At 39.6% G+C, this 14541-nt stretch overlaps 1 protein-coding gene, 1 non-coding gene and 1 pseudogene across 2 annotated transcripts in view; all 3 read left to right on the top strand.

Annotated features, from left to right (window-relative positions):
• SPEN (spen family transcriptional repressor) overlaps positions 1-14541 on the top strand; it is a 64508-nt gene that overhangs the window by 7523 nt on the left and 42444 nt on the right.
• LOC111823670 lies at positions 12696-12808 on the top strand (annotated as a pseudogene).
• Positions 12941-13049, top strand: LOC111823671. Its single transcript, XR_002826739.1, has one exon. It is a non-coding gene; the product is annotated as a U6 spliceosomal RNA (small nuclear RNA).

The raw sequence follows: 14541 nt of genomic DNA on the forward strand, positions 1-14541 counted from the left end.
ATCTATAGAAACAAGTTTCTATTCTGTCTGCAAGACTGACTAGGAAATTAATCACCCTCTAACCCCCTTAATTGTTACAGCTTTGGTGAATAGAATCCTAGCAGTGCATTTTTTTCTTTTTTCTAATATGTTTTTAGTGACTTCAGAGAGAGGAAGGGAGAGGGATAGAGAGATAGAAACATCAACGATGAGAGAGAATCCTCGATCAGCTGCTACCACCCCCTTCCCCCTTGCGTGTCCCCCACAGGAGATTGAGCCCACAACCTGGTCATGTGCCCTGACTGGGAATCAAACTCCAGGTTCATTGGTCGAATACTGGCCTGGCCTAGCGATGCATTTCAAATGAGTAAACATGGGATTAATGGCAGTTTAGTTTCGAAGTCCTTATACACCTACTATCTTTGCAAAACTACTCACGGTATTTGGTGAGAACTGGTGCTTCATGAACTTTCTTGTGTACAGTCCTGTGTTGCTATATGTCTCTTTCTCTGTCATGGTTATTTAGGGAGTCACTTTCCTTTCAGCAGAAAAATTTAAATACATAAATTTCACAAAAGCATTTATTTTAAAAGCCCTTGATTGAAGTTTGAATGTACTTTATTTCTGTAGTTTTCTATCATTGGATCTCCCCCCGCCCCCCCCATTATGTTGTAAGACTTTTCTTTAATAAGCCAAAAAAATTGGATGGAGGTTGTAGAGGGCATAGAGGGGATAAAAGGTGATAGAAATTTATAAACTTTCCTAATATCTCAAAGTAAAAATTTTTTAAAAATATGTTTTTATTGATTTCAGAGCAGAAAGGAGAGGGGGAGAGAGATAGAAACATCAGAGTTGAGAGAGAATCATTGATTGGCTGCCTCCTGCACGCCCCCTACTGGGGATTGAGCCCGCAACCCAGGCATGTGCCCTTGACCGGAATTGAACCTGGGACTCTTGAGTCCGCAGGCCAACGCTCTATCCACTGAGCCAAACCAGCTAGGGATCAAAGTAAAATTTTTTAATGAGTTGAGAGAGAGGTGGGGCGGGGGAGGGGGGGGATTGACTTGTTATTCCACCAATCCATGCACTCTGGTTGTTTCTTGTATGTGTCCTGACTGGGGATCGAATCAGCAACCATGGTGTATCAGGACAATGCTATAACCAACTTAGCTACCCGGTCAGGGCTCAAAGTACTTTAGACTGAGCTTTGTTTCCTAGTTGTTTACTTTGGTCACAGCCAAAGATGATTGGCTGTCTTAGAGTCTGAACTTGGATGGGGGGAAAATTATATCTTTTCCCTAACCTATAACTGAAATTAAGCATTGCCTCCCATTGTGAAAGTGGGCAACACAAAACAGCAGTATTAACAGTGTGAGTTACTTTGTTACCAGAATCCACAGGTAATTTATTATTGTTGCAGATATCTCAAAATTGGGATTATATTAATCTTTACTGGGATATTGTTATTAAACTCAGTGGTAGGTGTTTTTATTTAATGTTAATAAAGACTATATCACACAATTTAAATATTTTAATAATTGTGTCAATATAATTGGTTTCCTTTTATTCCTATTAATTTTACTTTATGCTTTTAGAAGCATTATTCTGAAAAGTGGTCCAGAAACTTTGCCAGATTGTTGAAAAGGGTTTTTGGCACCTGAGTAGCTGCAGTTTTAGCCCTTGATTCTACACCCTATGAAGGTTTCACCTAATGATGGGGGAGAGGGGTTTGAATAAAAGGATAATAGGAAAGAGTTGAGATTTGGATGACCCCAAACCTTTTCTTGCTCCATCTCCTTCCTCTCAATAGATTACTTCCCTAAATCTCTTTTTAGGTAAAAGTTCACTTTTGAGTTTACATTTAGCCATCCATTTAACAAATACCACTATTTTTGTGCACCAAATATATGGAATAAGATAACAAGCTGTGCCCTGGCTGATGTTGCCTAGTGGTTAGAACAGTGTCCCGGGCATGGAAAAGTCTTGAGTTCGATTCCTGGTCAAGGGCATGCACCTGGGTTGCAGGTCAATCCCCAGCCTGGATTGGGGTGGGTGTGGGAGGCAACCAATTGATGTCTGTCTCTCACACTGATGTGTCTCCCTCCTTCCTTCCCTTCCTCCCACCCTCTTTCTCTCCCTCCCTCTCTTAAAAAACAAAAACAATGGCCTGGCTAGTGTGGTTCAGTGGTTAAGCATCGGCCCATGAACCAGGAGGTCATGGTTCGATTCTCAGTCAGGGCACGTGTCTGGATTGTGGGCTTGATTCCCAGTGGTGGGTGTGCAGGAGGTAGCTGATCAATGATTCTCATCATTGATGTTTCTATCTCTCCCTCTCCCTTCCTCTCTGAAATCAATAAAAAAAATATTTTTAAAAAATTGGAATAAGATTATTTAAATAATGTATTTGAGGAAATTTTCTTTGTATAGTTGTTACATTATTAGAATTTTTTTTGAATTGTCATAAGTTGGAAGATACACAAGGAAGAAAATGGAATCAGTATGGGAAAGAGAGACACAAAGTTAATTCTGAAAACTGGAATATGAAGTAGACTTTGTGGTGTTTGTTTACAGTAACAATGAAACATATAGAACTTTGAGCAATTAGACTTTTCAACTCTGCTATATTAAGATATGTCATGCTTTATGCCCCTTCCCTTGTCCAATGTTAGTTTTGCATTAGAATAATTCATTTTTTATTGATAGGGAAATGAAAAAATATTTCTTATTGTTGGTATTATTATTTTATATGTATATGTATATATATAATTGATTTCAGAGAGGAAGAGAGAGGGAGAGAGATAGAAATATCAATGATGAGAAAGAATCATTGATAAGCTGCCTCCTGCACGCCTGCTACTGGGGATCGCGCCTACAACCTGGGCATGTGCCCTTGACTGGAATCGAACCAGGGACCCTTCAGTCTGCAGGCCGACACTCTTTCCACTGAGCCAAACCAGCTAGGGCTTATTGTTGGTATTATTTGTAGAACTTGTTTGTACATTTCTTTAAAATTTTTAAAACAAAAATATATTTTATTAATTTTTACAAAGAGGAAGGGAGAGGGATAGAGAGTTAGAAACATCAATGAGAGAGAAACACTGATCAGCTGCCTCCTGCATACTCCTCACTGGGGATGTGCCCGTAACCAAGGTACATGCCCTTGACTGGAATCGAACCTGGGACCCTTCAGTCTGAAAGCTGACGCTCTATCCACTGAGCCAAATTGGTTAGGGCTCTTTAAAAATTTTTTAATTTTATGTGCCCTGACTGGAGATCAAACCCCAACCTTGGCATATCCAGATGATGCTCTAACAAATTGAGTTACCTGACCAAGGCTATATATTTCATTTATTTATTATTAAATTTATTGGGGATGACATTGGTTAATGTTTTGAGTAAATTCTATCAAAAGCTGTCTATAACACTACTCATTTTTACTGTTAGGAAATTTTTTTAAAAAATATATTTTATTGATTTTTTTACAGAGAGGAAGGGAGAGGGATAGAGGGTTAGAAACATCGATCAGCTGCCTCCTGCACACCTCCTACTGGGGATGTGCCCGCAACCAAGGTACATGCCCTTGACCGGAATCGAACCTGGAACCTTTCAGTCCACAGGCCGACGCTCTATCCACTGAGCCAAACCGGTTAGGGCTACTGTTAGGAATTTTAAGATTATTTTGCCTAATTATAAATAGTAATTAGAATATTGAACAAATTCTGGATTTTTACAGCAGATACAGTTTTTTAATTTTATTTTATTACAGTTTTTAAAATTTATTTTAAAGGAATGTGACCCTTTTAAAATATATATATATATATTAAAAAATATATATTATTATATATTATATATATGCATAAATATATATTTTATATATATATATATATATATATATATATATATATTATTGAATTTTTACAGAGAGGAAGGGAGAGGGATAGAGAGTTAGAAACATCTTGACCGGAATCCAACCTGGGACCCTTCAGTCTGCAGGCTGATGCTCTGTCTGCTGAGCCAAACCGGTTAGGGCGGAATGTGACCCTTTTAACTAATAAAGTATTAGCACGAGAGTTCCTAATCTAATAAGCATTTTTTTATTCTTTTATTTATTTATTTTAAATAAGCATTTTAAAAAATAAAGACTAATTCTCCTAATCATTTTGTGAACAATCTAGATGGTATAGATTATAGTTTCTTAGAGGGGGAATTTTATTAAAATGTTCTTTGTGATTTGATGGGGAACTTTTGCAATTTGTTTATTTTGGTTATGAGAGAGAATTCCCTTTAGGTTCATGTAGGAAAATTTTCAAAATTGCTGTCATCTTGTAGCCTTGTGAAAGAATATGATGAGGCTGAAAAGGTGAGAAGGAAACCGCTGGGAATGGTGCTGTTGCGTGTATCAAAGTGATATTGACAGTATACCTTTTTTTTCTCTTATTTTATAAGTATGCTCATTTAGAACATCGATTAAAGAAAGAATGCTCATTTTATATTTATTTATTTTTATTGATTTCAGAGAGGAGGGGAAAGGGAGCAAGAGATTGAAACATTGGGAGAGAGAGAATCATTGATTGGCTGCCTCCTGCACGCCCCCGACTGGAGATTGAGCCCAGAACCCGATCATGTGCCCTTGATCAGAATTGAACTTGGGACTCTTCAATCTCCAAGCTGACACTCTATCCACTGAGCCAAACAGGCTAGGGCAGAATGCTCATTTTAACTGGCTATACAATTTCCAATGACAATGTCAGATATGGCAGTAGTTTAAATACATATGTGAAGTAAAAGTTTCTTAAAATGTTAAAGTAATTAATAAAGGGTTTTTGGTGATTATTAACAATGTTTAATCATAAAAACATTCATCTGAATTTTTATCACCTACAGTGATCTTATCTATAGTAATGAATAGGCAGATAATTTCTGCATTCAGTTGGAGATAAAAATTTTGTTGCACTATGCTTCTTTATTCTCAGGTATATTTTGTGGGGACAAAATGGTTTGTATTCTTTTTTTATTTTTTAATCAGAAGAAAGTTTGATAAAATAATGCCTTTAGTATCAGGACAAAAAGTTATAAGTGATATTAAACCATATTTAGGGAATTGGTGATTAGAAACCATGTTTTCTTTTTCCTCCCTCCTGGCTGTTCTGTTTGTAGCTGTATAGGATTGAAATGAGAGTCTAAATTAATTATATTGGTTTTATTACATAATACCAACCTTTGTCTTCTTTGCTACTCTGTTTATACCTGTCATTTGATTTGGGGGGATAACAAGAAGTTTTGGGAGCATTCAGGACTTTTAAGGAGGAACAGTAAAGGTTTATCTAAGCCTTAAAGAAGCCAAAGTTAAGGACAATAAATATTCTTAGGGATTTTTTTTTTTAATCTTTTGCCCCTTATTTTCATTTAAAAGGGAAAATATATGTACTCTTTATTTATTTATTTTTAAAATATATTTCCATTGATTTCAGAGAGGAAGCGAGAGAGAGGGAGAGATAGAAATATCAATGGTGAGAAAGAATCATTGATTGGCTGCCTTCTTCACGTCCCCCACTGAGGATCGAGCCCACAACCTGGGCATGTGCCCTTGACCGGAATCAAACCCAGGACCCTTCAGTGGCCGACGCTCTATCTACTGAGCCAAACCGGTTAGGGCCGTACTCTTATTTTTAACCTAAATAAAACACCATTTGTTGGTTTAAATAGCTAATTTATTATTTTCATTTTACAACCATTCTTTGCCTGTTTTATTAAAATTTTGTCCTGCCTCATTTTTACCTTTTTAAGATAGTTGAAATTATGCTGAAAATCACTATTATGAATAAAATGTATTAATTGTCCTGGACCTTTCTGGCTACTACTTGATATTTAAAAAAATTTTTTTTTATTGGCCCTGGCTGGTTTGGCTCAGTGGATAGAGTGTCGGCCTGCAGACTGAAGGGTCCTGGGTTCGATTCTGGTCAAGGGCACATGCCCGAGTTGCGGGCTTGATCCCCAGTGGGGGCCATGCAGGAGGCAGCCAATCAATGATTCTCTCTCATCATTGATATTTCTATCTCTCTCTCCCTCTCCCTTCCTCTCTGAAGTCAATAAAAAATATGTTTAAAAAATATTTTTATTATTTCAGATAGGAAGGGAGAGAGAAACACCAATGATGAGAGAGAATCACTGATTGGCCATCTCCTGTACACCCCACACTGGGGATCAAGCCTGCAACCCAGGCCTGTGCCCTGACCCAGATTTAAACTGTGACCTCCTGGTTCATAGGCAGACGCTCAACCACTGAGCCAGGCAGGCTGAAATTTGCAACTTTTATTTGTGATGGAATTCAGTGAAAGCCAAGTAGTAATTTTATTGATTGAATGAGTATTCTCTCTCCTTGAAATATTGGTATCTAAGTTTTTTAAAAAGTTACTTACTTGGAGGAAGAAGGGTTGGTGGAAAAAAGAGAAAAACAGGCATATTAGTGTGTCTGCAATCCTGGAGAAAATGGTTAAATTTAAAATGCACATTAAGTTTACCTCCCTTTGAGTAGCTGCCTTATTAAATACCTATTACTGTCCCCCAAAATAAGCATTTGCTCATTCTCTCCTTAATGCAGATTAGTGCTGTTTAGAAGAATGGAATAACTATTTAACAGTGTGTGCTTTGGAGAAAAGTACACCAAGTATAAAAAATATATATTTAAAAAATTTATTAATATTTTTTCCATCCCCATCAGTAGCAGGCAAATTGCAGAGATCACTTGCAGAGCCTACATCTTTGAAACACATTCCTTTCTAGGCTGCTGTATAGTTTGTTATTGGGCAATAAGCTACTAGCGTACTCAACCTATAGACAAGCCTTTTTGTTCTAAATATGGAAAATGGAAGTGTTTGCTTCTTTAAAAACATTTTTTTATCATTGATTTCATAGAGTAAGGTGGGGGAGAGAGAGAAACATCAATGATAAGAGATAATCATTGATTGGCTGCCTCTTGTGCGTCCCCTACTGGGGATCGAGCCTGCAACCTGGGCATATGCCCTGACTGGGAATTGAAATATAACTTCCTGGTTCATAGGTTGATACTCAACCGCTTAGCCACATGGGCCTGGCTGAAGTGTTTGCTTCTAATTGCTCTGGTGGACTACACTTATATTATTGAGATCAATTTCATTCATGGTTTTCATTTTTGTCAAGTATAGGTGTAGGTGTTGTCAATATTAGGGTTATATGGAATAGGCAGTCATTTTTGGAAACAAGTGTTGGAGTCACCCATATTTACTCTTAAAATAGGAAGCCAGCTTTCATTTAAGATTCTCTACTGCTAGGGAGATGAGAACAAGGTAGACTTAGCTCTGAAAGCAAATGAGGAGAGTTCGTTGTGTGCTGCCTGGGCAGCCAGGGTGTCTAAATATTGTGGGGAAAGCTAGGAACTGCTTGTTTGTGACTCAACCAGCCTAAACTGGAATCATCCAGTTTAAGTTGGCTGCTTGCCACGTTCCAGAGGCTTTCGTATTCTGCCAGAGTTCTGTCCTGGCTTCTGTGCTGTGACTGGGCAGCCTGCAGGGAGGAGCAGCTGGAATTAGCTGCCAGTTAATCCAGGTTTGTTCCTAGGGAGGAGGCATTTCAGACACAGTAAGGAGCTGAAGACTAGAACGCTGGTGTGAATTCTCATTCTTTTCTTTTAAAGTGACTTTTAAAATATATATATATATATATTATTGATTTTTTACAGAGAGGAAGGGAGAGGGAATAAGAGTTAGAAACATTGATGAGAGAGAAACATCAATTCAGCTGCCTCCTGCACACTCCCTGCTGGGGATGTGCCTGCAACCAAGATATATGCCCTTGACCGGAATCGAACCTGGGACCCTTCAGTCCGCAGGCCGACGCTCTATCCACTGAGCCAAACCAGTTAGGGCTCTCGTTCTTTTCTTAAAACATTAAAAAAAAAAATCCTTACCTGAGGATATTTTTTCATTGCTTTTAGATAGAGTAGAAAGGAGGGGGGGGAGAGGAGAAACATTGATGTGTGAGAGAGACATTGATTGGTTGCTTCCCCCATGTGCCTGGACCAGGCTGGGGATCAAATCTGCAACTCAGGTACATGCTCCTGACCAGGAATGGAACCTGAGACCCTTTGGTGTGCGGGCCGACGCTCTAACAAATGAGCAACACTGGCCAGGGCAAATTCTCATTATTTTCAATACGTCTTTCCTTATTACTCACTTGCTTTAACTAGAACTTTGAATCTTCTGCCTTTTAGTACCTAAGGCTTGAAGACCAGCTTCTGCCATACCACTGTTTGGGTACATCACAACAAGGTCTGCATTCAGTGATAAAGAATTGGACCAGAATGTTATTTTATTAGTTAATTACCAAAGTTCCCCAAAAACTTTGCTTTTAGTTAAGTCAGTCTAAAGTAAAGAATTCTCTCTCTCATACCCCTTTTCTTTCTTTATACATGGGTTTTGCTGGGTTTATTTGATTTGATTGACAAGTAGAAGAAATAAAAATAGAGTAAACTTGTGACCTGGTATCTTGTGAATTTTAATTAATCTTTTTTTTCTAAATTAAAAAAATTTGACTGATTTTATTTTACTTTTTAAAATATATTTTTATTGATTTCAGAGAGGAAGGGAGAGGGAGAGAGAGATTGAAACATCAATGATGACAGAGAATCATTGATCGACTGCCTCCTGCACATCCCCTACTAGGAATCGAGCCCACAACTGGGGCATGTGCCCTTGACCGGAATCGAACCCGGGACCCTTCAGTCCACAGGCCGACGCTCCATCCACTGAGCCAAACTGGCTAGGGTAATTTTGACTGTTTTCAGAGAGAGGAAGGGAGAGAAGAGAGAGAGAATCATCAATGAGAGAGATAAACGTAGATCCGTTGTCTCCCATACACACCCAGATTGGGATCGAACCCGAACGAAACCTGGACGAAACCTGGCTATGTGACCTGCCCGGGAATCGAATCAGCCACATTTTGGTGTATGAGATGATGCTCCAACTAACTGACCCACACTGGCCAGGGCTAATTTAATCTTGATGTAATTTTTCTAAACATTGCTTAAAAATTAACAAAAAGTAATTCAGATTAAAGCCTCAAGTAACAATTTAAAAAAAATATTTTTATTGATTTCAGAGAGAGAGAAAGAGAGAGGGAGAGATAGAAACATCAATGATAGAGAATCATTGATCAGCTGCCTCCTGCAGCCCCACAACCCGGGCATGTGCCCTGACTAGGAATTGAACAGTGACCTCCTGCTTCATAGGTCGACGCTCAACCACTGAGCCATGCCGGCTGGGCTTAAATAATAATTTTTAAAATTAAAAATACTATGCCAAATAAATCCTTAAAAAACAACAATACTATGCATCAATACAAATTTTTAGCCTCTTTCTCAGTTTGCCTCTTTGAGAAATAAGGGAGTTAAGTGATTAAACATGGTCTAATTCCTGATCCGAGACCACCCAGAAGTCACTAAGAAATATTAAAGCCACAGGTTCTGGCCGGTGTTTCTCAGTGGTTAGAGCATTAGCCTATACACCAAAGGATCTCAAATTCCATTCTCAGTCAAGGACATGTGCCTAGGTTGCAGATTTGATCCCCGGCCTGGTCAGGGTGTGTGGGAGAAACAACCACTGAATGTGTCTCTCTGAGACACATCGCTGTATCCCTCCCTCCTTCCTTTCCTCCCTGCCTCCCCTCCCCTCCCCCCCTCCCACTCTATCTAAAAGCAATGGAAAAATATTCTCTGGTGAGGATTAAAAAAAGGAAGAAAGCCCTAGCCAGTTTGGGTCAGTGGACAGAGCATCGGCCTGTGGACTGAAGGATCCGGGTTTGATTCTGGTCAAGGGCATGTGCCTCAGTTGCAGGCTCCTCTTCAGCCTGGGCCCTGGTCAGGGCTCATTCAGGAGGCAACCAATAGATGTGTTTCTCTCACATGGATATTTCTCTCTGTCTTTCCGCTCTCAAAAAATCAATGAAAAAATATCCTCGGGTGAGGATTAAAAAAATAAAAAAGGAAAGCCCTCGCCAGTTTGGCTCAGTGGCTAGGTGTTGGCCTTCGGACTGAAGAGTCCCGGGTTCGATTCCGGTCAAGGGCACATATCCCAGTGAGGGGCATGCAGGAAGCAACCCATCAGTGACTCCCTCTAATCATTGGTATTTCTCTCTCTCCCTGTCCTTCCTCTCTGAAATCAATAAAAATCTTCTCTCTCTTTATATAAAAGCCTAAGCGACTGGCTGGCCAACTGGCAGCTATGATGCACACTGACCTCCAGGGGGCAGATGCTCAACACAGGAGATGCTGAGTGACAGCAACTTTGCAGAGTGCCCTCTTGCACTCTGGGACCCCTCGGGATGTCGGACTGCCGTTTTGCCCCTATCCCCAAACCTTGCAGGCCAGGCCGAGGGACCCTACTGGTGCACGAATCCGTGCACTGGGCCTCTAGTATATTAAAAAAATAAAATAAAAAGAAAGAAATATTAAAGCTACAAATAAGAGTACATTTATTTTTTGTCTTTTTGGATGCCAGGGTTATATAAAAAATGTGAATTTCCATAGCCTTGCTTATGTTTTAAATTTTTGGTATGAGATTGAAACCTCTGTTAGTATTTTTTACTTATGGTAAAAGTTTACTCAGCAGTTTGGTGATGATGCTCTTCTCTTTTATCTTTTTTGGGTTGTTTTCACTTGGAGGCTTTCTGTGGACATTCTCAGAAGCCATAGTATCATTTTGCCCTGAACAAGGAATCACCTATACACAGAAATCAAGGAAAATGTGGTATTTTCACTTTATTTTATTTTTTAAAATACTTTAAAATTGATTTTTAGAGAGGGAGGAGGGGAGAGAGAAACATCAATGATGAGAGAGCATCATTGATTGTCTGCCTCCTGCACACCCCTACCCACACTGGGGATCGATAGAGGTTTAAAATGTGTCTGGTAACATACAGTGGAATTCTGTTGTTGGAATTAGAATAAATAAGACACACATTTAATAGACACCTGCCTTCTAGACATGATTTTTATAACCAGTATGATTCTTTGAATGTTATTTTCAATTGTGAAGGGAGGGTCCGACTAGCCTGGTGAATGTTCTGTGTCATATGGTGGTTGGAACTATTTGGACTGTAGCTTTGTGTTTGTTTCCTCTGGAAGAAACTGCAAAGGAGTTGTTTAAGCAGAAGGATTTTAGGTTGGAGTTTCTTAGTAATTTGAAGTCTTTCACAAATAAATAAACAAGTTCACTACATAGTAGATGGCTTTAGACTTCCTTGTAGGGAGTTTGTTGTCCTTATAACCTCTTGGGTCTGGCACTTCCTTAATAGAGAGTTCAGAAGTGGAAAATAGCAAACTTTTTAAAAACTCTGAATAGGAAGAAGATGAATTAGCACAGTGGTTCTCAACCTTCCTAATGCCGCGACCCTTTAATACAGTTCCTCATGTTGTGGTGACCCCCAACCATAAAATTATTTTCGTTGCTACTTCATAACTGTAATTTTGCTACTCTTATGAATTGTAATGTAAATATCTGATATGCAGGATGTATTTTCATTGTTACAAATTGAACATAATTAAAGCATAGTGATTAATCACAAAAACAATATGTAGTTATATATGTGTTTTCCGATGGTCTTAGGCGACCCCTGTGAAAGGGTCATTCGACCCCCAAAGGGGTCGCGACCCACAGGTTGAGAACTGCTGAATTAGCACTAAAATTAAGTTGGAAAAAGGCAAAACCCAAAGTTCAAATTTATTTGTGGGTTTGGTAAAGGCTATAGCAGTTGTAGGTAATCATTTGGAATAACACCTTTTCACTTGATCTGTATGCTTTCTTTGTTTAAGCCTTTTATTTTTTAATTTTTTATTTATTTTATTAAATCTTTATTGTTCAGATTATTACAGTTGTTCCTCTTTTTTTCCCCCCATAGCTTCCCCCCACCCGGTTCCCACCCCACCCTCTGCCCTTACCCCTCCCCCACTGTCCTCATCCATAGGTGTACAATTTTTGTCCAGTCTCTTCCCGTACCCCCCACACCCCTTTACCCCCAAGAATTGTCAGTCCACTCCCTTTCTATGCCCCGATTCTATTATATTCTTGGTTTAAGCCTTTTTTAAAAAATATTTTTTTCATTGATTTTTATTTATTTATTTTTCATTGAGTTTTAGAGTAGAAGGAAGGGATGGGGAGAGAGAGAGAGAAAAACATCAGTGTGAAAGATATACATCAGTTGGTTGCCTCCCGCACTTGCCTCCATCAGGGGATGGGGCCTGCAACCCAGGTGCATGCCCTTGACCCTTTGGTGCTCTGGCTGATGCTGTAACTACTGAGCCATGCCAGCCAGGGTGGTTTAAGTCTTTGAGACATTTTATTGTTCATACAAGAAATATATATGGTTTTGTATATCCTGTTCAGTTAAAGGAATGAGAAAATCTCATTGTATTATAATTGACAATTTAGTTTTCTCCTTAGTTTGTCCCTTGAGTAAGGCATCTCATAGATGTTCTGAAGGCTGTGCTGCTACACAGAGGATTTCTTGTTCCTTAGGCAGAGTTGTTAAGTCTGCTTATTACTTTCAGGGAGCATGTGTGTTTGATGCTTTTTGCTTTGAGTTACTTGAGTAGCAGGTTTTCTGAGTCTTAAAGAGATTGCTAAGACTGTGATGACTCTGTGGGCCCAGGCTCTTTGGAATTTATACTAAAAGTACTCTGGGCTGTGCTTGCTTTGGCAGTACATATACTAAAATTGGAATGATACAGAGAAGATTAGTATGCTAGTAGCCTCTGTGCAGGAATGACATGTAAATATGTAAAGCATTCCATATCTAAAAAACAATTAAAAATATAAGTACTCTGGGCCAAGGTTCTTTTGGATGCAGAATATGTAGAAAAAAATCTATATGAACCGAGTTAAAGACGGCTCCCGCGGAGTACGCGCAATTCACGCGAGCCGACTTAACTTGTTTCCCGCACTCCAAGTGCTAAAATTGGAATGATACAGAGAAGATTAGTATGCTAGTAGCCTCTGTGCAGGAATGACATGTAAATATGTAAAGCATTCCATATCTAAAAAACAATTAAAAATATAAGTACTCTGGGCCAAGGTTCTTTTGGATGCAGAATATGTAGAAAAATAATTTTTCACTATGAATTTTGTTCTTAGCAAATCAGTCTGTAGCAAAATCTGATCACATATCTGTTCGTCCAAAATCTGAACTTAAATGATAAGTAGCACTTTGTGACTAGGTCTCTGTTAGTTCATCATTGTATCATTCTTAAAGCTAACTAGGGAATTTTAGGGCTCCATAAAGCCCACCAGAAAATAAGCCTCAAATATTCTTAGTAATAGATTAGCAAGAGCATAGCCTCTTTCCATTTTTGTTATTGTTATTAGAATAATATGTTTTGAAACCGCCAAATTGTGTTTTTAATGCCAAAACCTGTAAGGCTTCATTAAAAAAAAATTGTGACAAAATATACATAACATAAAAGTTACTATTTTTACTTTTTAACTGTACAGTTAGTGACATTAAGTACATTTGCTCTGTTGTCTAACTATCATTACCAGCTATTTCCAGAATTTTTCATCTTCCTAGACTGACACTCTGCATTCATTAAACAACTTTCCAGTCTTCTATACCCCTGTCCCTGGTAGCCACCCCTTCTATGTTCTGTCTCTGTGAACTTGACTATTCTAGGTACATCATAAATGGATCCTATCTAATAAAGAGGGAATATGCTAATTGACACAGATGGCCGGCAGGGGAGGGCAGTTGTGGGTGATCAGGCCAGCAGGGGAGGGCAGTTAGGGGCGACCAGGACTGCAGGGGAGGGCAGTTGGGGGCGACCAGGACTGCAGGGGAGGGCAGTTAGGGGCAACTGGGCTGGCAGGGGAGGGCAGTTGGGGGTGATTGGGCCGGCAGGGGAGCAGTTAGGCGTCGATCAGGCCGGCAGAGGAGTGGTTAGGGGGTGATCAGGCTGGCAGGCAGAAGCGGTTAGGAGCAATCAGGCAGGCAGGCAGGCAGGCGAGTGGTTGGGAGCCAGCAGTCTGGGATTGTGAGAGGGATGTCCAACTGCTGGTTTAGGCCCAATCCCAGATTGGAGAGGGTGCAGGCTGGGCTGAGGGACAAACACTCCCCCCTCGCCCCCCAGTGCACGAATTTTGTGCACCAGGCCTCTAGTTATACAATATTTGCCCTTTTGTGTCTGGCTTATTTCATTTAGCATAATCTTTTAAAGATTCATCCATGCTATAGCAAATGTCAGAATTCTTTTCTTTTTTTTTAATCCTCACCTGAGGATATGTTTTTTATTGATTTTAGAGAGAGGGAGGGAAGGTGGGAGGTGGGGGTAGAGAGGAGAGAGAGAGAGAGAGAGAGAGAGAGAGAGAGAGAAAGAGAAACATTGATGTGAGAGAGAAACATCCATCAGTTGCCTCCTGTATGCACCCCGACTGGGGATCAAATCCATAACTTGGGTGTGTGCCCTGATTGGAATCGAACCCGACACCTTTTGGTATATGGGATGACGCTCCAACCAACTGAGCCACTCGGCCAGGCAGA

Source organism: Myotis lucifugus, unplaced genomic scaffold (genome assembly GCF_000147115.1).
Source record: "Myotis lucifugus unplaced genomic scaffold, Myoluc2.0 scaffold_604, whole genome shotgun sequence".
Lineage (NCBI taxonomy): Eukaryota > Metazoa > Chordata > Mammalia > Chiroptera > Vespertilionidae > Myotis > Myotis lucifugus.